The sequence below is a fragment of the Lissotriton vulgaris genome, chromosome 10 (assembly GCF_964263255.1).
Source record: "Lissotriton vulgaris chromosome 10, aLisVul1.2, whole genome shotgun sequence".
NCBI classification, from domain to species: Eukaryota; Metazoa; Chordata; class Amphibia; order Caudata; family Salamandridae; genus Lissotriton; species Lissotriton vulgaris.
Genome location: NC_141698.1, coordinates 436,532,806 through 436,558,112, shown reverse-complemented (window position 1 = coordinate 436,558,112; position 25,307 = coordinate 436,532,806).

Below are 25,307 nucleotides of genomic sequence, written 5' to 3'. Positions count from 1 at the left end.
ATAAATGTTGTTAGAACATGCTTGTACGGAAGTTTATTGAGAGGTATTTTAAAATAAGTGATATTGTTGTATTACTTTGTGATTGTTGAAGATGTAGCGTCCTTACACAAGAAATTGCAATTTAGAGAAAAACATTTAAGACATGTTTTTTTCAAATATTTACATTATGTATTTAAATGTAGTATGGGTTTTTTAAACACAATCATTTTGATTATGCTTTTTTTGCCCACTGTCATATGATGAGTAGTATTGAACTCACTGTTTATAGTGAAAATCAATATATTCTGAGAACAGCAAAAATAAACCATATAACATATTGTACAAGTTATTTTGTTATATTGTATTCAGAAATATTTATTATAACTGATTTGTTTATTCTCTTCCACAGATATTACATATATAAGGTAAGCATGACTAATAAAAAATACTTTTTCATTAGTTTTTTATTTCTCTTTCTCCCTATCCTTCCCTCACTCCCTCTCTCTCACCGTCATTCCCTTCATCCCCTTTCTTTGTCAGTCTCCTTCTCTCACGGTCACTCCCTTTAACTCATCCACATTTTGTCATTTACCTTTCTTTGCTCCTTCCCTGAGTCCTCTTCTGTCACTGTTTCCTTCACTCCCTCTATCTCTTCACTTTCTCACTCCTGTTGTCTCATGCTCACTCACCTTTATCCACCCTCTATCACCCCTGTTTCCTCAACCTCAATGCCTTTCTCTTACCCTACCTTAATCCTTGTTTCCTTACTCTGCTTCCATCACTTACCCTAATTCCCCATACTTCAATCCATACATAAGTCCCCTTAGCCTTCTCTATTTCTCTTTATCCGTCCCTTACACTCCTTCCCTGTCTCTGCCCCGTTCACCTTCTCTTACTCACCCTTCCTCACTCTGTTTCTCTTAGTGTCCTTCCCTTATTTTTTCATTCTCCTTAACTCACTCCCCTAGTCTTAGTCCCTTTGTTTTAAACACTGTTTCTGTCGCCTTCCATCACTCATCATACTGTCCTTTCCTCCCTTACCATACTTTCCTTTCCACAGTCATTCTTTCAGTGCCTTCCTCTTCTTCACTCAGTCATCTTAGTCATTGATTTATACACTACACATTCTGTCTCTCTCTCTCTTTCCCTCACTCTTCCTTTCTTTTTCTTTCTGCTTCCTGCACTCCTACTTTCTTTTGTTTTATTAAATGTAGATTATATCTCTATTTTTTCTTTTCTTCCACTGATAGTATGTTTTTAAAAGAAATGTACTATTAGTTTGTTCCTATTTCTAGGGTAAGTATGACAAACAAAAATACTTTTTCATCACTCTCTTACTTCTCTTTCTCTCTTGGTCATTGTTAAATCTATCTCTTATTCACCTTCCTTAACTCTTTTTATTTTCCTTTAGTTTCCTTTACTTATTCCCATTATTTCCCATCTTTCTTCATAACAGTCTTTCTGTCATTATTAATACTGTTTTTCCAGCCTCACTCACCTTGTCTAACTACCTTTTTCTCTCTCTGTCCCTTACTTACTTTAATTCCTCAGGGACAGATTTAGAAGCCCATTGCGCCTCTTTTATACCACCTGTTCTTCACTTTTCCTACGCAATGGCAGCGCAAAAGAAGCGCCATAGTGCAGGGAGATGCATCACGTTCTAAAACCCTGCAGCACACGAAACCAGTGTCAGGTTTCATGTGGGCATTTCCACGCAGGAGTGGGCATTCCATCACAAGAACCCCCTTGAAAAGTGAATCAGTGAAATCTACAAGATTTCACTGAGTCACTTCACCAACGCTGATGTGTCAAAACATTGCTCCTATTGAAGCAACTGTAAAGGTTGACGTATCACGTTACAGATAGAGCAAGTTTGAAATAAGCTGGAGTTGCGTTCTGCATGGAACACAATTTCAACTCTGTGCCAACTTTCAGCCCTAGATGTGACACGCATCTGTTTATTCCTGCGCCATGGTGCACTGCATTGCAAATGCGGTGCATCATGAGTGGTGCAAGGATTAACTTGCTATTTTGCAGAGATGTGTTGGGTAATATAAATCTGTCTCTCTATCCCATTCCCTCTCTACGCTTTCCTAAGTTCCTTCATTCCCTTACCCAATTTTTTAATCACTTATTTCCCACTTCTCACTTTCACTTACCTCCCTTTTATCATTCTCAAATCCCCTTCCTTCATAATCTTTCCATTTCTTTTACCTTCACTCCCCTAACCCTACTCTATGTATCTCTCTTTGTCCCTTACTCTCCTTCCATATGTCCATCCTCACTCCCCTACTGTGACTCCTTCACCTTTACTTTCTTTTCCATACTGCTCTTCTCATAATTTTAAATTTCCCTTAACTCACTATCCTATCTTTAGACATCTTGGGGCAAATTTACAAGCCCTTTACGCCTCTTTTGCGCCGCTGTTGTGTCACTTTTGTGACGCAGCAGCGGTTCAAAAGATGCGCCATGGTGTGGGCTATTTACAACGTGACGCATCTGGGAGATGTGTCACGTTGTAAAGCCCTGTGCCTTAAGGAGGCATTCTGGTGCAGGGGGGGCGTTCCTGCGCAGGAACGCCTGCTAAAAGTGGCTGAGTGAAATCTACAAGATTTCACTCAATCACTTTTAGGCCAATGCTATGTCAAAACCCTGCGCCTGCTTGAAGCAGGCGTAAGGCTTGAAGCAACATTAGTTGAATGGGCCCCCCAGAAGCATTGCTGGAGCTCTATCGCTCATGCGACGCAACTCTAACAATGTGACACCTTTACGGCACAGATGCGTCACGCATATGTGCAGTTTTTGCCCCATGATGCATCACATTGTAAATGTGACACATCAATGGTGGCGCACAGGTGGTTTTTCTTGTGGTAGGTTACTTGGCGCATCCTTGCTGATTTGCAAAGATGCACCATGTATCGTACATCAGCCCCCTTGTTTTAGTCACTCTTTTACTTCACTTTCTTCAGTCACTACACTTCCTTTACCTCACTCATTTGCTCAGTCCCTTACTCCATTTTTGTCATTTATTTAATTTAGTCATTTATACACTACACATTCATTCAAAAGAAAGATGACACAGTGCGTAACAAATAGAGCTCTTTTTGGAAAAATGAGTTAGTTCTGAAAATAACTTTGTTTTTGTTTTGTTGTTTTATATTTTTGTTTACTTTTGTAAAAGTTTTATATTTTTTTATTTTTCAAACAGGAACAGAAATCTTCAACTGCAAAACTGTTCAACAGGAACAAAATAAATCCAAACTTTGAAAAAATTCATCTTCTCTGGGAGCATTGATGTTCATTAATTCTTCGCTCAATCAGAGTGAGGCTCTGCTCCCCGTACACAATAATTTCAAAACATTTGTTGCATCTCATGTGCACTTTTGACAAGAATGGTTTCAAATCCATCTCTGCAGTGGATGGAGATGCAGGTGGTCCTCCAGATGATGTGCTGGCCACAGCGGGTGGTATCTGTGTGGCCAGGGCTCTTGTAGATGCTTGTGCAAATTGCACAGGGTGCACTTGTCTGACATGCCTTATAATTGTATGTTTCGAAAAGGAGTACTTTTTTGAAGGATTTCCTCTTGATAGAATACTGCCACATATAGTGCAAGTGACTTTCGGGGCATTCACTTTTTTTAGTCCTTCAGGAAAAGTAAAAAATGTCCATATGAAAGATTCCTTCCCTTTTCTTTGAGGCAGCCGATAATCTTCCCCAGAATCAAAAGATGAATCCTGTTTTACAGCCATTTCAGAAATTTCTCCAGAAAGTTACAAAGGCTCCTTCTCCCATGAGAGCAAAAGAGATAGTGAGGGAAGTGGGTGGGGTTTTTGAAAATTCTAGAACAGAAACTACTATGAACCAATAAAAAGTGTTTTTGAGTCACATGATTTGACGTGCGAGCACCCGGTCGCACACGTCCCTTGAAAATGGCGTTTTCCCCGATTTACATAAAAGTATCAAAACATGAAAAGGAGGCAACGTAGACAGTCCCTGACTCCCTAGAGTTTCTCAGGGTGTCCCAGAAGAATCTCGACGGGTCAAAAAAAACTTTTTTTTGTTGAAAAAATAGCGGGGTGCTATTCCCCTTAACTCACTCCTCTCCTCTACCTATAGTCCCCTTCTTTCACTCACTCTTCGACTCCTCTTTTGTCATTCACCATACTCCCCTTTTCTCACTCTTTCTCTTAGTTCCTTCCTTCCCTTCACTCAGTCATTTCAATCACTCATTTATGCACTACGCTTTCATTCAAAAAAATGAGTTAGGAATTAGCATTTAAAAAACTTTGCAAATTCACTGAAAAAAACATAGGTTTAACACATGTTATAGTTAGGAAGTAGCATTTACAAAACCTTTGAAATTCACTGAAAAAACCATAGGTTTTACACACGTTATAGTTAGCTGGACATTTCACTCATATAAAACCATTGAAATTCTCCCGTTATAGTTAGTTCAGCTAACTATAACTCGCGCGCCCGCAATGCACTGTTGATGACGTCACATATTACATCACTCAAGACATGGTCAGTGACATCACTCATGACATCACTGATGACATCACTGATGACATCATCCTTGTGGAAGAGTGGCAGACCTTCTCTCACCCTAATATAACCTTTATTACACACATTCAAAAATAGAAAATAACATTTTCAATACAATAGACATACCAATGCCACTTACAACACACCTATTTTGTAATTCCAAGATCTATACACACATCCACTCATTCATCAACCGACATATACAGTTACTCATACATGTACTCACTCATCATATGTTCTCATACACTGATACATCCTGATCATCCTGTTACACACCGACACTCATCCATAGAGTTACTCACACATAACTCATATGTATTAGTTTAAACCATATGTACTTACTCACAAATACACTATTAAAACAGTTATTCATTCACTAACACAAACATATATACACTCAACCACCCATACAGAAAAAACCCCAAATAATAACCTATTTTGCAACTCACCACACACACTCATTCCCCCTTACAGTCCTGCAGATATGCTGTCTTCAACACATACAAGCAGTAAGTCACTCATTCATGCATCTATGCACTACGTAAGACCTCCCAACGAAGCATACAGACACTCAGACAATCCTACTAATAATCAAACAAACAATATCCTATATAGACATTATGTATCACTCATATAGCTACTCACCAACACATGCAGCCACTTATACAGAAAGTGAGAGACTAATACAGAAATGTATATATTTAAACATTACTCACTAACCCATGTATTCATTAAGATACACTTAATCAGTCAATTATACAATCTATTTTTCACCAAAAAAGCAGCCATTTATACACTTATATACCCATTTCTTCTTCCATCAACCTTCAGATATACATATATAAAACATATTTAATTTTCAGAAAAACACCCATTCACTGGATGATGTCATCAGTGATGTCATCAGTGATGTCATTTGAGAGCGATTTATAGTTAGCTGAACTAACTATAACGGGGGAATTTCAATGGTTTTATATGAGTGAAATGTCCAGCTAACTATAACATGTGTCAAACCTATGTTTTTTTCAGTGAATATATATATATATATATATATATATATATATATATATATATATATATATATATATTCCAAGGATTTTCCGATCTTTACCAGACTCGCATATGCTGCAGAAGCGGATACAGACCCAAAATATGTGCTCGTGAAGTTTTTATTGTATTCTTAGGACATTGGTTTAAATAAGCACCTTTAGCAGTCACATGATTTAGCCTACAACTCGTATGAATATAGCGCGCGATTTATAGTTAGCTGAACTAACTATAACGGGGGAATTTCAATGGTTTTATATGAGTGAAATGTCCAGCTAACTATAACATGTGTCAAACCTATGTTTTTTTCAGTGAATATATATATATATATATATATATATATATATATATATATATATATATATATATATATATATATATATATATATATTCCAAGGATTTTCCGATCTTTACCAGACTCGCATATGCTGCAGAAGCGGATACAGACCCAAAATATGTGCTCGTGAAGTTTTTATTGTATTCTTAGGACATTGGTTTAAATAAGCACCTTTAGCAGTCACATGATTTAGCCTACAACTCGTATGAATATAGAAGAGTTACTCTGTTTAAAAACTACAAAAAGTTTCTTATGTTGTAAAATGAATTAATACATTATAAACATACAGGCTAAAACATATAAAATTTGAAATACTTTATGTGCAAATCCAATCTTCCTAAAAGAACAAGTATAGAAAAGTGCAAAACAAAGTGTATGTTAAAATCAATTTTTTCTTCTTTTTCTGAAAAAGCAGCTTTCAAATTACATTGTTTCTGTTTCTTGTATTTTTCTGTTTTTAGGAATTCTTTATCTTTTTTTGTCATTTGTTTGCAGGCAAGAGCAAAATGAACCCAGAAAAGTGACATCGGAGCCCCGATGTTAATTATGCCGCATCCGATGTTAATTATGAATCCATATGAATGAATATTGGGATAGGGATATGTATGCGATCTGCATAATTTCTTGTAAATGGGCCTAATAGACCTCCTCTTATATATGTTTCTCTTCTTGTTAATCATAAATACACTGTCAATGATTCATAAATACACCAAAATAAAAACCTTATATTGGTTTAATGTTGGCTAAAATGAATTCATTCTCGTTATATCTGATTTATATGTAACAATATATGAGATTCTATTATAAATTATGAATTATAAATAAATATTTATTAATAAATATTTAAAACCCATAAAAAATTATTAAATTATATATATATTCATCTCCCTAAAATTCATATTCATTACTGTATGACCCCTTGGATTGCGACCTTAAAGACATGTAAACAGATCCTCTATAATGTTTAGACCCGAAGGTTGTTTTGTATTTAGTTCTATTTTGTACCGGGTCTCGAGGTGGCGTAATTTCTTCTCTCTATTGCCGCCCCGTCTACTTGCAGGGACACAATCTATTACAAAGTATTTGAACTCACTGCTTTTGGAATCATGTTTGGCTTTGAAGTGTCTTGCCACTGGATAAGTGTTGTCTTGATTGTGACGAGGAAACTCACCTCCATATTTAACCTTATGTACATTGAAGGTTATTTCCCTATGGAATGGAAGCGAGCCGCCATACTGCCACTGCTGAAAATTGCTAATCTAAACCCTGATGACCCTAATAGCTTTAGGCCTATATCTAGACTCCCTCTCCCAGCTAAACTTATAGAAAAGAACATGAATAACCAAATCAACAAATTCCTTAACCAGACCAAAGCTCTGGACTCCACCCAACATGGCTTTAGAGAAGGCCACAGCACCGAGACGGCCCTCATCAAATCTACGGAGGAAATTAGAGCCACTCTGGATCAGGGAGGGCAGGCAGCCCTCATTATGTTGGACTTATCTGCCACTTTTGATACGGTACACCACACGTTAAATAGCGGCGATAGGAATAAAAGGTACAGCCCTAAAACTATTAAAATCTTTCCTCTTGGACAGAATCCAAATGGTCAAACTGGATAAATACGAGGCAGAGGCATTCTCACTGCCATGTGGAGTCCCACAGGGTTCTTCACTGAGCCCGACGTTATTTAATGTATACGTCTCCTCCCTAGCGCCAGTTATTGAATCATATGGTTTTAGTTTAACATCCTAAGCCGACGATTCCAAAATCGTTGTTGCCATTCAACCAGATAGATGGCATGATACAACGGTAACATTCCACGACTGCATGTACGCTACAGGTAATTGGATGGCAAATAACTGTTTGAAGTTGAACTCCAGCAAGACTAAAGTCATACTATTTGGGAACAATCCTGTGTTCTGGTCACCAGACTGCTGGCCAAGCGCTTTGGGACAATTGCCAGTCCCAACTAGGAAAGTGAAAAATCTGGGCATTTGGCTAGATGACACCCTCAGTTTCAAGGATCAAGTTAACTCAATAGCATCCTCCACTGCATTTTCTCTTAAAGCCTGTAAAAAAATCATGCCCCTAATTCCCAAAGAGGCACAGCAAACAGTAGTCACAGCGCTTGTGTTGTCTAAACTAGATTACTGTAACAGTCTCTACCTCAAGCTACAAGAAGGTCTCATGAACAGACTGCAGATTCTCAAAATGCTGCTGCCAGACTTCTTTCAGGAACCCCCAAGCATGCATCAATCAGTGGTTGTTATCAAAGACCTTCACTGGTTGCCCATGAGAAAACGGACTAAAGTCAAGGCCTTGTGTCTTGTTTTTAAAGCACTACACGGCACAGGACCTACATTTTTGAAACAGTATCTTAAGTGGTATATACCCATAAAAAAATGCTACGCTCATCAGAGGCTAAACTGGTGGTTACCCATCAGATAAAAAGGCCAACTGGGGCGGTAGAAGTTTTATAGCTAACGCAGCCACAGCCTGGAACACCCTCCCCTCTCAACTAAGACACCAGACCAATTTAATGGCATTTAGAAAGGCATTAAAAACATGGCTTTTCATAAACTAGACGCGTACCATCGAGCCCATCTCTCCTTCCAGCATGGATCAGAAGGCTCTTTATCCCAGCGCCAGGACAACTCTTTTGGTAACAGCTGCGCTTTACAAATGCAATAAACATAAACATATAGCTCTAAGGTGTTGTAGAATTCTTTTATGGACGGGGAGCTTAGTGCTCCCCACATAGAGCAAGTTGCATGGGCAAGACAAAACATAAACTGCATACTCGGTTTTACACGTGAGTAGCTTGTTGATCTTGTGCTCCTTCAAATCAAATGGTGAAAGGTAAGTGGTTTTATTCACAGCTTGTAAACAGGCTTTGCATACTTTACAGTTGAAAAAGCCTGCGTGTGTCTGTAGCCAATTAGTTGATTCCATAATCTCTGGACTGGTTTTTACGAGCTCATCCTTCATAGATTGGCCTCTACTGTAAGTTATTGAGGGTCTTTTCGGAAGGTCTTTACCAATTATTGGGTCACTTAAAATCAAGGGCCAATTTTTGTTGATAATGGTTTCAATTTGTTTATGTTGGGTGCTGTACTGGACAATAATCCTGAACTCTTTTTTAATTTCTGAGGTGTCTATCTCTACTGTTGTGACATTTGCCCCTCCTGTCAGTAGTTCCAACCTGTCTTTCTGCATCGATTTAAAGATAGCATCATCGATTATTTTCTCTGAATGGCCTCTCTCTAAGAATCTTACTTTGCTTTCCTTCTGCGCTTGCTTTAAATCATTCTCTCTGCTATGGATACGTTTTAACCTCAACATTTCTCCATATGGGATGCTATTGATGAGTGATGAGATGTTTCACATGTGAGCTGTTAGCGTGTAGGGTAGAATTCCCAGCAGTTAATTTACAATGGAGTTTAGTTTCAATTCTATTTTGTTCAATTGAGACCTCTGTGACCAGAAAGGTAACTGATGTGTTGCTGATGGTAGCAGTGAAGTGCAGATTAAGATTGTTGACATTAATATCATGCACAAACCTTTCTGCTGATTCTAAGTTCCCGTCCCATATTACAAATAAATTGTCTATGAAACGTAGCCAGGTCTTTACGCTAGATTTCATAGATACCAGGTGCTCAGTCATGAGGACCAGCTCCTCCCACCAGCCCATGTGAAGACATGCGTAGCGTAGCTGGGAGAGAAGCTGGCCCCCATGGCAACACCCTGTAACTGTCGGTACATCAAATTATTAAATATCAAGACATTATTGCTTAGACAAAACTCCATCATCTCCAACAGCATTTGCTTATATTTTGACATGTTACTCAGAGATTTACTTAGATAAAAGTCAAGCGCATTAAGGCCATCTGAATGTACAATACTAGTGTATAGTGAGCTTACGTCCAAAGCTATCAGTAGATAATTGTCCTCCCACTTGATATCTTTTAATTTGTAGAGAAAATCACTGGTGTCACTCACATAGGATGGCAAATTCTTTATGTGACTTTGTAAGAAGAAATTCACATATTGGGACATATGTATGAGACATCCATTTCTTGCCGAAATAATCGGGCGGCCAGGGGTTTTTTTTTCTCCATTTTTATGTAGCTTCGGTAGGAAGTATATTGTTGGCACCACCGGGAAGTCATTATTTAGGAATTTATATTCTTGTCCAGTGATTAGGCCCTCTGATCTCCATTTAGATAGTTTTTTTTTGCAATTAGAATACGTTGCCTTCAGTTCTGTCCCAGTATATTTAGTGTAGCAGAGCTTGTCACTCAATTGTGTGTGAGCCTCTTTGGTGTACATATCCCTCTGCATTAAAACAATATTTCCTCCTTTGTCGGATGCTCGGATGATTGCTTCATTGTTTTTCTGTAATTTTGTTACCAAAGTATTGTAATCCACTGTTTCTTTATTGTATTTAGCTTTGCCCCTATACACTTTGATATTTTGGTTCTTTAATTGTTTGGTGACTTGGTCGTGGAATAGATCAATTGCATCTTTTAACATCACTGGGTTGAATGTGGGCTTTGCTCGAAATTCAGTTAGCGGTAACTTTACCTGAGATGTTGGAGTGTTGCTTTCTGTAGAAGTTTGCCTGGTCTGATTTGATGATACTGCACTGTCACTAATAGATTCCGCCTCCCACATTTCCTGTAATTCTCCCATCAATGTTTCTGTAATTTGGGTAGTTTTGATGCCCATTGTATTGATGTTACTTTGTGGTGGCATTTGGTCCTTTGTTTTTTTGTTTAAAGTATAGTATTTCTTGAGTTTCAATTTGCGCGTACTTTTAAAGATGTCCAATCTCGTGTTCACATAATTGAAATCTCTTCTGGGGCAGTATGTAAGACCCAAGCTCAATATTTCTTTTTCTTTTTGGTTTAAATCAACATCGGATAAGTTAACAATAGTTTTGTCTAAATCCGCAGCAGTTATTGTTTCCCTCTTTCCCATCCGCCTCTCTTTTTGCGTGTTGTTCCGGCGTTTGCTTGCCTTCCTCCGTTGTCTCCGGTTCCAGATTTGCTGTGGCATAGTTTGCTCGTTGTGTCCGGGGGCGGAGGGTTTGCCTTCGGTCCTCGCAAAAAAGGGCTAATTCTTCATCCAAAGTACGTTAAGGACCTGCTTCACGAGCTTGCCCTTCCCGATTCTGAATCACTGTCCGGATTTGAACTGGCTTCCGATAGTGAGGTGCTTGACGAGATGGTGTCCGTTCTTACTCCTTTGGGTTTAGTGGATGGCTGTTTGTTCGTGTACTTATTCCTTCTTAGAACCTCATATTTTTTAGAAAAAGTAAAAATTTGGCCCATTTCATAATCCGTCTTATCGCGGAAGAATTTATAAGTTTTCCGCTCCTTTATTTTCTCCTCCTCCTTTTTGAGCCTTGTGCACATTTCCTGTTGCAGTTTCTTTGTTTCTTCTTCCTGATTGAGTGCTTCTATTTCTTCTATAATATATATATTGATTGATTTTCTTTGCACTATGTTTTATATTTCGATTTTAAACAAAAAAAAAATTATGTTGTTTTCTTTTATGAAATCATGTATTTATACGGTGATTTAAAGCCTCACTTTTTATGGTCATATGACCAAACACGTGTTGTTGGTGGGAGTGCACTTTCAAGCATTTAAAAAACAAACTATGTTCACTATGACCGGTGTGTGAACAAGGGCTCCACGGCTCAAAATGCGTCACTGCTGGAACTTGGCTAAATAAAAGAACATCTTGCCTGATTGAAGTGGTCCGTCTCCTTCTTCGCCGGTTTGCGACAAGTTGGAGGTTGTGTGAGTGTTATTACTTTGGATTTAATTACGGAAGTCGGTTTGCTTCCGGTAACGGACTCCCTCTCCGCAAGACGGTGGCCACCTTCAAACCACTCTCTGTGAAATCCGTGGCGGAAATTCTGGCGGCCGACCCCTATTGCTGCCGAAAGAAACAAGGACACCGGAACGGAAAATGGCCATGGGCTGGGTTAGAGGACCTTCAGAGGATCGTTGGTTTACGTATACAGTGAGTGTAATAGGCACGCATATAGATGGGGAGGTCGTAATCGGCATTAAGAAAAACTGTAGCTGAAAACCATTCTGCGCTACGTAAAGAGATTTCCTAAGTTGCAGTATGTCAGCGGAAACTGTCCGCAAACGAGAGGAGGCAGCTGACAAGTTATTTGGAAATGTGCCAATGACGGTGAAATATGCAAACAAACCGCCCGATAGCAGCAATGGAGGGGAACCCAGTACTAAATCATTAATTAAGGATGTGGAAAGGAATAAAAACTAGAAATAACTAAATGGTGGGAACATCGATCACTGAGCAAATACTCGGAAGTGGGTGGAGTTCCCCGCGGACTACGCATTCTCTTGGCCCCGAGCTTCGACAAACCCAATCCTGCCATGCTGAAAGAATGGGGGGAGAGCAATTTAGCTGCATCAATGAACTTAGTACACATTCTAATAAAATATGCTGCCATTGATCGCACAGCAATATTGGAGGAGATTGACAGAGTATACAGTGAGATTGAGAAAAAGGAAGAATCTGGTTCTGAGGGAATTAAGAAAATGATGGATGCAATGAACAAATGCCTTTGCAAACATGAGGAAAAAAAAAAACTCAAGAAAGCGCATAAATTTGCGCGTGATGAGGCAGATTACAGCAATGGTCAAATCTTTACTTTTGCCCGTAAATACAATGCAGTAAAGAGACAAGAATATAGCAGGAAGGGCAAAACAACAGCTACTCAGCAAATAACAGCCACAAATGTAAGACCAAATGACAATGATGAATTGGCAAGTGTGGAATCAGTTTCTCTCACAAGTCAGTCTAGTTTAGACTCAGACTTCTCCAGGCAACAAGCCCTAACCAAGTTATATCTAGAACAATAAATTGATTTTTTAGTGGAGGAGAGGCTGCAGACATTAAGACCGAGAGAGCAAAAGAAGCAAACAGAAAAAGAAGGAACTAACGGAGATGAAAAGAGAAGACGCAAGTGCAGACAAAAATCAAAAATAGAAGAAAAAAAGCACTTGGCACAGGAAACGGCAATAATAAATAACAGCATTGTCAATCTACCCACAGTTGTTTTAACCAAGGCAGAGGAACAACTATTATCGCTGGGTTTAAATTACTTCCCTGGTCAGAGTTTCAATTATGCCAATACACGCATAGATGTCTTCTGTTTTATTAGAAAGCTAAAACTAAAGAAATTCTTTGCTATGAAGACAGCTAAAGAAACTATAGAATGTGAAAGTGATATGGAAAGCAACAAATTATTGGCCTCTGACGTGTCTACCATTCTAACCATGCATGATCTTAACAAAGCCACGAGCTCTCAACCATCTGGGCCAGACTCTGATCTCACTACACATCTGTGACTTAGAAAAATTAATATGACGCAAAAAGGAGTGGGACTCTTTGCATTCAAGGTGAAATCTAATTTTATTCCACTAATGCCAAAGGATGCAGTGGACACTTTTCATGACTGTGTAATTAATGATATCAAGAAATGATATCAACATACTAAATGCAACATACAAAAAAGGAATATGCGAACCTTATGAGGAAACTTGGTGAAAACAATGAAATTGTGATAAAGAACTCAGACAAAGGCGGAAACCTAGTTATTTGGCCCAAGAAGGAGTATATAAAGGAGGCCAACAGGCAATTAAGCGACAGTAACTACTATAAAAAAACAACGCATAAGGAATATTCTAAAGCTAAAGAGATTCTATATAAACAGCTGGCATTATGGCGTACAGAAGGACTAATTTCAGGTGAAGAATTCAAATTCATCAACAATGAGTTTCCAGTTCTCCCTATTTTATACCTAATTCCAAAAATGCACAAAGGAGTAATACTGGTACCTGGAAGACCAATCATATCGGCCATTAAAAGTGCTGGGGAGCAAGTGAGTCAATTTATTGATTTATTTTTGCAAGAATTGGTGAAAAAACTGCCCAGCTATGTGAGGGACACCAGTGACTTTTTAGATAAAATCGAAGATTTATGTTGGAGTGAAGATATGCTGCTTATAACATTAGATCTTGAGTCTCTTTATACGAGCATTAATCATGTACAAGGACTAGCTGCTGTCGAACATTTTCTAGCCAACAAAACATGTGAATATTACGAACATAATAAGGTTATTGTTAAGCTCATTGAGTGGTGTTTAAATAACAATTATTTTCTGTTTGGGAAGGAACTGTATAAACAACTCAGAGGAGTTGCGATGGGTTCCTGTTTCTCCCCCAGCTATGCGTGTTTACACGTAGGCTGGTGGGAAGAACAGGTCCTAAAAAATCAGCACAAAACGTGGGTCAATGAAAAGATAATCTGTTATCTCCTCTATATAGATGATATTTTCATTTTATGGCAATGGGATGAACTAGAGGCCCTTAGTTTTGTAGAAGAGATTAATGACAACTCCCTCAATCTTCACTGCACATCTCACATTGATAAAACAAGTGTGGAATTTTCAGATGTGAAGGTGCACATTAAAAATGAAAAAAAAAACTTTGTACAGAAAGCCCACTGCCGGAAATGCCACGCTTCATGCCACCAGTTTGCATCTGAAGCACTTAATAGATAGCTTCTCCTATGGAGAGATTTTAAGATTAAAACGCATCTGTATTACTAACATGGATTTTGATCAATGCCTCAATGATATGATTGCAAGATTAAAAGCATGCGGGTACACCGACAAAATAGTACAACAGGCTGTTGAAAAGGCCAAACTAAGACCTAAAGAGAGCCTTTTCAAATCTAAGGAATCCAGTGATGCAGGCACAGAAATAGATTTGGCCACGGGGGGAGTAAATACAGTTAACTACTGTCCTAGACTGATAACAACATATAGTAGTGAAGAAAGAAAGATCAGGGCAACTGTAAAGAAGAATTGGTCCATACTTTTAACTAATGCGATACTTAATCCTAGGCTACCCAGTACCCCCACCATTACATTCAGGAGAGTGAAAAACATGGGTGCAGAACTAGATAAGAGTAGCCCAGAGATTATACAAAACACTACATGGCTAAAACCTGCACAGGGATTCGGTAAATGCGCCAGTAGTAGAGCCTGCAAATTTGGGGCTAACACTACCCATTATCGAACTCTGTTTAGTCTGCAAGATGTGGCCATTACTGGTAGCTACAATTGCAAAACTGAGTTTGCTGTATATGTCTTGACATACACCTGTGGCTTGAACTACATTGGTAGCACTTAGCTACAGGTGCATGTCAGGATTTTGCAGCATCTGCGTGCTATTCTGCACAGTGACCCCGCTTATACAGTGGCACGTCACTTCAAGAGAATTCACAACAATGACATTGCCTGTTTAAAATATTTTGTAGTGGGGACAGTTCCCAAACAACGTAGGGGTGGAAACCGTGAGCGCCAGATGCGACAACTCGAAACCAAGATGATCCTGGAGTTCAATAGCAAATGTCCGAATGGGTTGAACAATACTGAGGAGATGCACAATTTCTTGTAAATCTTCAGGTTCCCCATTTTTTGGTCAATCCACTCCCTGATATAAGTAATGCTATTGGCACCCTTCGTTTATGATGCTGTTTATGAAATTGGGTTTAGTTGTATAAATTATATGTTCTTAATATATAGGTTCCCTAATATTAAGTATACAAGAAGGTTACTTTCCTATTTCAATATGATTTTATAATTCTGAAGGTATGCCTTATGTACATAATATATTTATTACCTCTTTTTGCACTTATCTTACCGATATGATGTATTTTTTAAATGTTATTTATATGCTTTAACAATTTATCCAATTATTGGTTTATTATTGTTAACAATATTTATACATATTTTCCATCATATGGTTTACACTTTTTAAACTCATTTGCACAATTTTGCACAGATTTGCACAGTGAATTAGCTGAGGTTTTGTTATTTGCACTTGGACTCTGAATGACATATGCAGTCATTATCATTTTATGAAGGGAATACCTTATACGTGACATTAGTTTTATGTATTTACACAGGAATACGACCCAGATTGACCCCCAAATAAGATGAAATTCAAGGGTTTAACATTTGTGCAATGGATGATGTAATGTGTTTATACTGACATATATATCTTTATATATATATATATATATATATATATATATATATATATATATATTCAATGAAAAAACCATTGGTTTTAGGCCATATATAGTTAGGGATTTGCATTTACAAAACCTTATTTTACTCGCATAAAACCATTGAAATTCCATATATAGTTAGATGCGCTAACTATATATCGCGCACCCGCAATCCACTGCTGATGATGTCACATATTACATCATTCATGACATGGTCAGTGACATCACTGATGACATCACTGATGACATCTCAAATGACATCACTGATGACATCTCAAATGACATCACTGATGACATCACTGATGACAACATCCAGTGACTGTATGTTTCTGTAAAGTTAAAATATGTCTTACATATTGAAGAATGAGTGGATGTATAAGTGTCTGGATGAAGCATTTAGTAGGTGCATGACTGACTGTATGAGAAAGTGATTAAATGAGTCTCACTGAGTGCATGTGTTAGTGACTAAACTGTCTTAATTTGTGCATCATTATATCTGTTGTTCTGTAAAGTGCTGCATATGTTGATCAGTAGCTATATGAGTAACTATATGGGTTATTCATTGGTTGCCCAAGTATTTGTATGGGAGAGTGAGTGTGTGTGTGTGTGGGTGTCTGGGAGGTGTGTGACTCTGTGCATAGATGTGTGAGTAGTTGATTCACTATATGTATGGGTTCAAAAATGCATGTGGAAACAGCTGTATGGGCGGTTGACTGTGCATGAGAGTATTAGTGAGTGAATGGATATCTCAGTGCTACATGTCAAAGTAAGTACATATGTAAAACACAGTACATGTGAGAGTTGACATATATAAATAACTGTACATAAGAGCCAGTGAATGTGTGAGTGGCTGTATGGATCATTGTGAATAAGTATTAGGGATTGTATAAGAGAGTAAATATGTGTTAGTATATGTTTGAATTAGTAAGGTGTGTATAACTGTATAGTTGAGAAAATGGAGGTGTGATTGATTTTTTGCATAACTGACTAGGTGTGTGAGTAACTCCATGGATGAGTGACAGTCTGTGACTGTCTGTTTACACTGATTGTATCTAAGGTTATATTAGAGTCTGAAGAGGTTCATCGTATTATCACATGAATGATATCATCAGTGATGTGATCAGTAATGTCAAATGAGATGTCATCAGTGATGTCATCAGTGATGTCATTTGAGATGTCATCAGTGATGTCATTTGAGATGTCATCAGTGATGTCATCAGTGATGTCACTGACCATGTCATGAATGATGTAATATGTGACATCATCAGCAGTGGATTGCGGGTGCGCGATATATAGTTAGCGCATCTAACTATATATGGAATTTCAATGGTTTTATGCGAGTAAAATAAGGTTTTGTAAATGCAAATCCCTAACTATATATGGCCTAAAACCAATGGTTTTTTCATTGAATTTTCAAGGTTTTGTAAATGCAAATTCCTAACTATATATCGACTATAACCTATGGTTTTTTCTGTGAATTTCAATGGTTTTTTAATAGCAAATATCAAAAGCTGTCAAATGTCAAGTACGTGATAGGTAAAAACGTTTTCGTGTTTATGCACGCTGATGTGCTTTGAACGCTGCCCCCCCCCTCCCCTCCCCTCTTTTCTCTTAGTAGTACTCTCTCTTTGCAGATAGTGAACGGTAGTTAACGCAGACCTTTACCCCTGTTGTAATCCGTCGTACCTGCTTGTCTCTCCATTTGATTGATTGTTATCCAAGCATTTACTGTTTTAGAATTGGTTCTCTTTGGATCATTCTCTATTTACAAACAAGCACAAAGTCGCAATACTCTGTTTAGTGTTTGCAGATAGTGAAAAATCGTGTAAAAAAATAAAAGTAATCGAGCAAAATCAGTAGACCACTAATTCGATCTCTTTTTGACCTCGGTAAAATACAAACATTAGGAACAACCCTTCATGAGAAATACGAAAATAGTGAAATGAACTGAGCTCCACACCATGAGGGCTGCAAGACAGCTCGACTCCGCCACCCACCCCGCCCAAAATAACGACAAACCCTATGCAAATATTATAAATATAGACAACACACCAGCAAAGAAACAGGGTAAAAAATTTTATTAAATAACTATTTACATAACTATTTTATACTTTTTATTGCCCGATCCGGCTAGCTCAATCGATCGAGCATGAAACTCATACACTGATAGCAAGCGTTGAGAGTTTGTAGAACAATGGCTTCAGATTTTCCACATACGGTGTAGTGGCGCGAACTGGGAGGGGGCGTTTGGATTCTACACCTTCCCCAAATAAGATTTTCATACGTGAATGTTCGTTCATGCTTTTTGTCCCTGAGTTGCTTCCATATCACTGCCTTACACAAATGGCATAAGTCCTGGTTGTTGAGTGCCATACTTCAGAGTTGTAAGCAGCTCTTGTAACACTGTTTAAACCTTATTTGCACCTGCTGCAGCTTCACTATTCAAAGTAAGTGGGGTCCATTTGTGGACCTGACTGCATTGGAAAACAATGTGATACGGTGCCTCCCTAAACCGCTTGACGGAGGCCCCCGAGGGGCGGTGAGATGGCGCGGACTGAGAGGGGGCGCTTGGCTCCTGCCCCCTCCCCAAGTCGTGTTGCCCTGGTGTGGCCTGAGATCGCCCCCGACATGGGCGGCCGGCTCCCGAAGTCCGGCGGAATTTTTTCCCTTTTAATGACTCTTCCATTCTGGACCTTGTCCCACAATCCGTTTGACCTGAAGATACGCTGTCGTGGGGCGCCTCTTTACCGTTTTAGTTGCCATTCCGCCAGCATTTGGTACCCTGTGCCTCTTCCGCCATTCAGCTGTTTACCGCCCGCTCTTGCGACTACAGCGTCTCGCTCACCATGTAGTTGAGTTGCTCCCGTTCTTAAGATTTAACCGAACTTTTTGGACTGCTGAAAGCGGTTGTATTCCGACCGCTGGTTGGTGGAGACATTTTGACTATATTCTGGACCTGCATTGTCGCGTAATGCGTCATATGACGCGACGCGTTAGCGCACCCGGAAGTGCTCCGGTGCGCAAGGCGCAGCTTCCCGGAAACGATCCAGAGCGCGCCGCGCAGCGCGTAACGTAAGCATAATAGGTCATGTGACTTGTTAATAAAACTTTTCATTGGTTCATTTTACTTTTGTTTTCCTAATGATGTAAGACTAGGTCATGTGACCTAGAAATAACACTTTTCATTGGATTAAAACATTTTTTTTCCCAAACGATGAAAGCCCCACCTTGTTTCTGGATGTTTCAGACTGAAGCTGGCGTCACCATGAGAGCACCACCATCTCGTAGCTCCGTCGTGGCCATTCCGCAAGCAATCATGGCAGCCGCTCCCCACCGGAAGCCTGCGGGAGTCGACGGCCCCCAAGACTTTTGTACAATCTTCAAGGCTGAGGGGACGCTTTCGAGAATGGAACCCAAGCCCTGGCAGACAAGCGTCCGAGTTCCAAGGTGTCCCAGGGCCATTTTACTGGACCAGGCCCAAATCCGAAGAGCCGGCCGCCATTTTAAGAGTCCTGTGGAAGCCGCCTATCGCTGCACCGCAAGAGTGGGAGCAACTCAACTACATGGTGAGCGAGACGCTGTAGCCGTAAGAGCGGGCGCTAAACAGCTGAATGGCGGAAAAGGCACAGTGTACCAAAAGCGGGCGGAATGGCGACTGAAACGATAAAGGGGCGCCCCACTACAGCAGACAAGCCTCCGCCATGTGCTTCAAAACTGCATATGTATCTCGTGATATCAAGGTTGGGCAACCAGTACACAACAAGCAGTTACGAGTCCCATTTACACCGGCACCATTTTGGGCGCGGCCGGGCAGGTCCACGATCTAGTCAAACATAACAAATGAGGCTGACGTCTCTGAAGCAGTTGACGAACAGCAGGACATAGCAAATAAACATGAAGTATCTAAAGCTGTTAACTCACTGCAGGACAAAACAAGTAAACCTGAAACCTCTGGAATAATTGTCGCTCAAAAGAACAACACACAAAACTCTGTAGAGCCTGAAGAAAAAAAAACAGAAGGGCACTGTAGTTTCAGACACACTTAACACTAATGACTAAACAAAGATATCGTCTGTTTATGAAACAGTTATCATGTTCACAGAATTGACAAAGAAGTGTGCAGACACCAATGCTATTAAGAAACACAAGGAAATCCTAACGCATCAACATTCTCGGAAGAGGTTGACACAGATAACATCTTAAGGAACAAAGAAAGACCTGTTCACTCTTGACACCCCAGGTGCTGTGTATGTTGCACTATAGTGCTGCATCGACAAAACGGACAACCCGATTGATGTGCATTTTTCATTATTGATTATTGTAAAGAAATGGCGACTCCCCCCATTAGCAGATTAGCTAAATGTTTGCGTAATTTAGGCATAAAAGTTATATTATTGTTGTTGTTGTTGTTATCGTTATAGTTCTGGTTAATTTCAAAAAATGGTTAAATATATTTACAGTTGTTGTTGCGTTCGTTATATTTAAAAGTTAATAAAGTTATATTATTGTTGATGTTATCGTTATAGTAATAGTTTTCTTTGTAGATGTTTTTCCATCACCCACCCAGGATATCACCACTGTTCCCCATGTCATAAAACCTTAGGATGTTCAATAACTGAAACAGCTAATATAGCCTTATAGCCTGCCTTAGAGGGCTATACCAGCTATTAAAGGCCCTCTCCAGCGTTAAAGGCCCCGAGCCGAAGGCGAGGGCCTTTAACAAGGGAGAGAGACTTTAATAGCGGTATAGCCCATCTACGAAGGGCTATAAGGCTATTAGAACATTCTGTCACTAGAGGACAGAATGTTCTAACAAAAAAAACAAAGCCTTTTGGGAGCGTGAGGAGATTGGAATCCCCCCAGGTTCCCTGAAGCCTTTGTTCACAGCCAGAGCTGTGAACAAAGAAACATTGGAATGTTGGAGCTCCAGGCTTATACCAGCTATTATAAGCCCAGAGCACTCCATTGTTTTCAATGGAGCTCCCAACATTCCAATGTTCTAATATGGGTTTACTTACAGGGGACATCTTTTGTTCTGTTTTATAAAGTAAAACTATTGTGAACGCAAGTATTATACATAGTAAGTGTTTAATATAGCATTTGTCAGTCATTGGTTAAGCAGGTAGGACCTGTTCACTCTTGACACCCCAGGTGCTGTGTATGTTGCACTATAGTGCTGCATCGAGAAAACGGACAACCCTATTGATGTTGATTTTTCATTATTGATTATTGTAAAGAAATGGCGACTCCCCCCTTTAGCAGATTAGCTAAATATTTGCGTAATTTAGGAATAAAAGTTATATTATTGTTGTTGTTGTTGTTATCGTTATAGTTGTGGTTAATTTAAAAAAAAATGTAAATATATTTACAGTTTTTGTTGCGTTCCTTATATTTAAAAGTTAATAAAGTTTTAAAATCCAACTTTGTTGGAGTGCTATATATTTTTAAAAAATCGGGTGAATGGGGCCTTGAATCGGGTTATTGTCATGTGTGGGCTTTGCAAGTGTACTGCTACAGGATCGGACATTTCAAACTCAAATGCACGTTCTTTTTCTTACCTTTCCGAAGCATGGAGCGCAATAGCAGGCAGAGAAAGGGTGATGCACGTGTTCAACACTGCCTGGCCTGGCAAGTTGCTGGCAGTGCCCCCCCGCCCGCTCCTGAAAGAGGGCACACACACACCGCCGCCCCGAGTACTTCACAAATCTTTAAAAGAGCATGCGCTTGTTCATGAGGCTTAAATGGTTTATCACCCCTTCTAGAACCCCTGCATCGACCCTCTGACGTTTCCTGGAAGAATTACCACGTAACACAATACCAAGCCTTGTCAACTGAAACTCCCGAGGAATCGTGGGGCATATTATCAAGGGGGTTTATCTCCGCTTTTTTGGCTTTAAAAGCCAAAAAAAAAGAGATAAAATTATCTCCCTATTACCAAGCTGTCGCTACCACCAGTTAGTGACAGCTAAAAGGAGATAGTGACCATCTTGGGCCCCGCTTTGCATGTCAGTGATATTTATCACTAATGACATGCAAAGTGGGCGTGCCAAGATTTTAGCGACTGGAAACAGTCCCTAACCATCGCTATCTCCTATTACCAACTTTTGGAGATATTCGCGCTAAGCGCGAATATCTCCAAAAGCTAACACCTGACCTGAGCAGTTCTTAGCCATGTTATCCAATGGGAGGTGGATAACATGGCTAAGAGCATTTGCTCGATAATACATGAATATCGCTGACTTTTCAGCGATATTCATGCATTGCGGCCGTTTTTTATCGCATTTGCGATAAACCTTGCTAATAGCAAGGTTTATGTGCAATAAAATTCGCCGATGTGCGGCGATAATTTTTGTCTCTAAACAAGTTAGAGACAAAAATTATCGCTAGTTGTTGGTAATATGCCCCCGGATTTTTCCTTGCAGGAATCGGGAGTGAATTTGAATTTGAATTTTGAATTTAAAAACATTTATATAGCGCTCTTCTACCATGCGGTTTCTTGGCGCTTAGGGAGGCGAAAGACTAGCACTGAAATCAGTAGTCTCACGCCTGAATCGGGAGGGTTGGCATGTCTGCATGTCTGCATTCTCTACAGCTGGGGCCATAAACTACATCCGCAGGGCTAGGTGATAGCCTGGGTCCGGCCTGGACAATCGGACACAGAGGAAGAGGAGTGTCAGAGGGTGCGGTAGTGAATAGGGTGAAAGGGAGGTGTCGGGCGGGCACAGGGTGTGATTCTCAGAGAAGAGCAGCGCAGATGGGGGGAAGTATATGGCCCATGCATGAGAGAGAGAGAGCGGGGGTGACCAGTGCGTGGGGGAGATGCTTGCGAGGGTGCGGAGCCGTGCTGAGAATCGACAGCGTGCAGAGAGTGGGCCTGGTCAAGGCATCTAAAATGGCTGCCGTGCACGACAAAATTGTGGCATTGGACAAAAAAGGCAAGATAGCGCAGACAATGTTTATCAATAAGGATTCATTTATAACAAAATATTTTATCGCAGTGACAAATTGGCGGTCAACACTTCCTGATTTCCATCGAATCGAACGTTAACAGACGTCACGCAACAAAAAAAAAAAAAAAGCTCACGCACAGCCGCTGGAAGACATGTATCAACATATTCGGAAAACATAAGGGATCAGGATACGTCTCCCGCACCCCCTTATACCTAGTAATTTAATTAAAACGAAACACAAAATGGCGAATTCCCGTTTCGCTACCAGTTTGCGGCCCAGTTCGCGGCTCGGGAAGCGCTTCTACCGTGAAAAATATATATATTTTTTTTTTCCCCACGAGACCCTTTAATAACCCCAACATCATTCCTAGGGGGTCAAGAGAGGTATACCTTGCCCCCTTTCATTAAATTCCCCCTTCGTTTTTCACCTCTTCTTCTCTCTCGATCCTACCGAGAGATAAGATGGCGGCCGCTCCGGACTGTTTAGAATGTTGACAGACACCGGAGGGCCAATCAGCTTCGCATCGCAAAGTTCCGATACGCGAAAAGTTCGCTAACCGGATAGCTGCCCGGAGCGCTGTTACAGATATATATCTTGATTTAAACGTTAATTTCTCAAAATCCACTGAAGAACATATATTGAGACCTAGCAAAGGCACATCGGGCTAACAGTCCCTACAATTTTGCCAAGTTTCGTGGAAATCCATTCAGCCGTTCGAGCTAAAAGTGAGGCCAACCGCCCTATGGAAATTAACATGGGAAAAACGCGTTTTGGGACCCCCCTTTTTTCTCGACCCCCCCTTGACAAAACCCCCCCAAATTTTCAAGGGCTGCTCAGAAACAAAATGTGCCATTTTCCTGAAAATTTCAGCCGATTCCGTCCACAAACGCCAAAGTTATTAGACATAGAATTTTCAAAAGTTCCATAGAGAAATAATCCTAACTATATATACCTACTGGCTATCGCCAGTAGGTAATATATATATATATATATATATATATATATATATATATATATATATATATATATATATATATATAAATATATATATATATTACCTACTGGCGGTCGCCAGTAGGTATATATAGTTAGGATTTTTTCCCTATGGGATTTCTGAAAATTCTATGCCTAATAACTTTTGCGTTCGTGGACGGAATTGGCTGAAATTTTCAGGAAAATGGCACATTTTGTTTCTGAGCAGACCTTGAAAATTTGGGGGGGTTTTGTGGAGGGGGGGCCGAGAAAAAAGGGGGGTCCCAAAACGCCTTTTTCCCATGTTAATTTCCATAGGGCGGTTGGACTCACTTTTAGCCCGAACGGCTGAATGGATTTTCACGAAACTTGGCAAAATTGTAGGGACTGTTAGCCCGATGTGCCTTTGCTAGGTCTCAATATATGTGCTTCAGTGGATTTTGAGAAATTAACGTTTAAATCAAGATATATATCTGTAACAGCGCTCCGGGCAGCGATCCGGTTCGCGAACCTTTCGCGTAACGGAACTTTGCGATGAGAAGCTGATTGGCCCTCCGGTGTCTGTCAACATTCTAAACAGTCCGGAGCGGCCGCCATCTTGTCTCTCGGTAGGATCGAGAGACAAGAGGAGGCCAAAACAAAGGGGGAAATTACCATAAGGGGGCATAGTAGTTCCTCGTTGACCCCCTAGGTTTCATGTGGAGGTTTTAAAAGGGCCTAGGAGGGTCCAAAAAAAAAAATTTTTTTTTGCGTGGTAAGCGCCAAGTTCGCGAACCGGATAGCTTTCTGGGCAGCGAACTTTATGGATAAAAGAATGAAAGACTTTTCTAATACTGTATGTTAATTGTTTGTTGTTTTTCTTGTTTTTTTTTGTTTTCTTTATTTATTTATTTTTTTTATTATGATTGTGTTTCATACTTTATTAAATTTTCTAACATTTCATTGTCAGAAATGTCATAATTTATTATAGGGTGTAATTGTTTTTCATTTTGAAGCAAGTTGTCTACTGCTTCAACACATTGTAGAAGTTCGTGGTCTCTACTGTCATCCATAAAGTCATCAAGTTTGTCTTGGCTGCTCTCCTTCAGTTCAATCGAAAATGAAACTTGCTGCTCGCCTTCCATTTTGCCTGAAATTTGGATTAAAAAAATATATATTAGTAGAGATAGGGCACTGTTGGGATTAATTTTAGATAGGCAGTTTTTATCAGTGAATTTATCTTTTGGCAGTGTATAGTATGAGAGTGGAAATAGGACTAAAAAAAAGTGTATGTGATTTAACCAAGACACTACTACTACAGAGGGATAGTGTATATGTAGCAGAAAAAGTCTACTATATTAAGTCATA